This window comes from Acinonyx jubatus, chromosome X (genome assembly GCF_027475565.1).
Source record: "Acinonyx jubatus isolate Ajub_Pintada_27869175 chromosome X, VMU_Ajub_asm_v1.0, whole genome shotgun sequence".
In the NCBI taxonomy this organism is placed as follows: domain Eukaryota; kingdom Metazoa; phylum Chordata; class Mammalia; order Carnivora; family Felidae; genus Acinonyx; species Acinonyx jubatus.
The window spans coordinates 64,520,660-64,523,919 of NC_069389.1; positions in this window are offsets into that span (position 1 = coordinate 64,520,660).

A 3,260-nucleotide genomic window follows, 5' to 3' on the forward strand; every position below is an offset into this window, starting at 1 on the left:
TGATGAATGGGTAAAGAAAATGTGATATCTATATCTATATCTATATCTATATCTATATCTATATCTATATCTATATCTATAATGGAACATTACTCGGTGATCAAAAATAATGAAATCTTGCCATTTGTGCCAACGTGGATGGAACTAGAGTGTACTATGCTAAGCAGAATAAGTCAGAGAAAGACAAATATCATATGATTTAACTCATATGTGGAATTTAAGAAACAAAACAGATGAACAAAAGGGAAAGGAAGGAAAAATAAGGTAAAGATGGGAAGGCAAGCCATAAAAGACTGTTAAATACAGAGAGAAAACAGGGTTGTTGGAAGGGATGTGAGTGGGGGGGGGTGGACTAAATAAGTAATGGGCATTAAGGATGGCACTTGTTTGGATGAGCATTAGGTATCATACGTAAGTGATGAACCACTAAATTCAACTCCTAAAACCATTATTTCACTATAAGTTAACTAACCTAGATTTAAATCAATAAAAAATTAAAACAAACAAAGAAACTGAAAGAAAAAAAGCAAAAAAGAAACAACAACAAACACTAAAAGTCATTAGGTTTGGCTAGGATAGAACGCAAGGTGCACAGTGTTACTCCAGGCAGGCAAGCAACTTGAATGCAGACAGTGTGAAAACATCCATCTGAAAAGCACCTAGGTTGAATAAGGGAAAATTATTCACTCTTCAGGGACTGTTTTCCTGGGAGCAGAAAAGACAGACTCCACTCTTCAGGGACAAAGGAGCTGGCTGGTACTATTCCCCCCACCCTGCTCTGCAGCATAAGCCAAGTTCAGTAAACAGAACAGCACAGACACTGACTGCCTGACCTGTGTACACCAACTCTAGCCCTGTGCATTCTGCTATGTACTGCTTTTCTCTGGCAGGTGTGCCAAAGGACCAGCACAGCAAGTTTCTTCCCCAAAACACTAGCGCAAACCCTTAAATGCACCACATCTCCCAAACACACAATTCTTCAAGTCTTCATTACTAGTGGAAGTAGAATCAGGTCTCTTTTAACAAGCAGAACAGAGCACAACTAGATAAACTCACCACACTCTGGTCTGGATACAAACATTTACCACTACAGCCAAGGAGAACCTCTGCAGATGAGTGGCCTTGAAGGATAGAGCAGCCAAAACATAGCAGAAGAATGCATGCCACACACACAAGAGACACTCCCTGAAATGCTAGGCCATGGGCAGTATACAACCTTTTATTCATAAAGCTATTACTCTCAGGAACAGGAAACACAACAGGCTTTTTGAACACACAAGAGAGAGACCTAGACAAAATGCCAAAAAGGAGGAACTGATCTCAAAAGAAAGAACAAGAAAAGGTCATGGCCAGAGAACCAATGGAAACATATATAAGTAATATGGCTCATGGAGAATTTAAAATAATAATCACAAGGATATTCGCTGGGCTTGGGAGAAGGAAGGAGACCCTTACTACAGAGATAAAATAGTTAAAATAAGTGAGGCAGAAATGGCAATGACAGAGATTTGAGACAGACGGGATGTAATGACCACAAGGATAGAAGAATCAGAGGAATAAATACGTGATATAGAAGATAAAATTATGGAACATAATAAAGCTGAATTACCGAGAGAAAGAATTATGGATCATGAGAGTAGCCTTCGGGAACTCAGTGACTCCATCAAATGTAATAAAACTTGTATCATAGCAGTTACAGAAGAAGGAGAGGGATAAAATGTTGCAAATATGTATTTGAGGAAATAATAGCTGAAAAATTCCCTAATCTGGAAAAGGAAACAGACATACAAGTCAAAGAAGCACAGAGAACCCCCATCAAAATCAACAAAAGCAGGCAGTCAATATATATTGTAGCTAATTTGCAAAATATAGCAATAGATAAAAAATCCTAAAAGCAGCAAGATAAAACAAGTCCTTAACTTACAAGGGAAGACCCATAAGGCTGGCATAAATAGATCAATGGAACATAATAGAAAAACCAGAAATGTACCTACAACCATATGGTCAAGTAATCTTCAACAAAGCAGGAAAGAATATCCAATAGAAAAAGTCTCTTCAACAAATGGTGTTGGGAAACCTCGACAGCAACATGCAGAAGAATGAAACTAGACAACTTTTTTGCCATACACAAAAATAAATTTAAAATGGATGAAAGACCTAAATGTGAGACAAGAAGTCATCAAAATCTTAGAGGAGGAAACAGGCAATAAGCTCTTTGCCATCAGTCCTACAACTTCTTACTAGATATGGCTACTGAGGCAAGGGAAACAAAAGTAAATATAAACTATTAGGACATCATCAAGATATAAATCTTCTGCACAGCAAAGGAAGCAATCAAACTAAAAGGCAAGCTACAGAATGGGAGAAGATATTTGCAAACTGTATATCTCATAAAGAGTTAGTATGATATATATATATGTATGTATATATATGTATATGTGTATACATATATATACATATGTGGTATATATATATATTTGTATATATGTGTATACATATATACATATGTGTGTATGTATGTGTGTGTATATATATATATATATAGCTTATATAAACTCAACACCCAAAAAATAAATAATCCAATTTAAAAATGGGCAGAAGACTTGAATAGACATTTTCCCAAAGAAGACATTCAGAATGCTAACAGACACATGAAAAGATGCTCAACATCACGCATAATTAGGGAAACACAAATTAAACTACAATGATATATCACCTCATAACTGTCATTATGGCTAAAATTAACAACACAGGAAACAGCAGGTGTTGGTGAGGATGCAGAGAAAGGAACCGTCTTACACTGCTGGTGTGAATGCAAACTAATGCACTTACTCTAGAAAACAGTATGGAGGCTCCTTAAAAAGTTGGGCCAATTCACTTTTTAAGAATAAAATTATAATTTCGATACAGTTAACATACAGTGTTATTATATGTACAATATAGTGGTTCAACACTGCCATACATCACCCAGTGCTCATCACAAGTGTACTCCTTAATCTCCATCACCTATTTCACTCATCTCTCCATCCTTCTCCTTCTGGTAGCCATCAATTTATTCTCTACAGCTAAGAGTCTGTTTCTTCTCTCTCTCTCTCTCTCTCTCTCTTTCTCTCTCCCTTTTCCTTTACACATTTTTTTCTTTCTCAATTCATATGTGAGTGAGATCATATGGCATTTGTGTTTCTGATTTACTTCACTTAGCATCATATTTTCTACTTTATAGCTCCATCCATATCATTCATCTGCCGATGGACAATTGG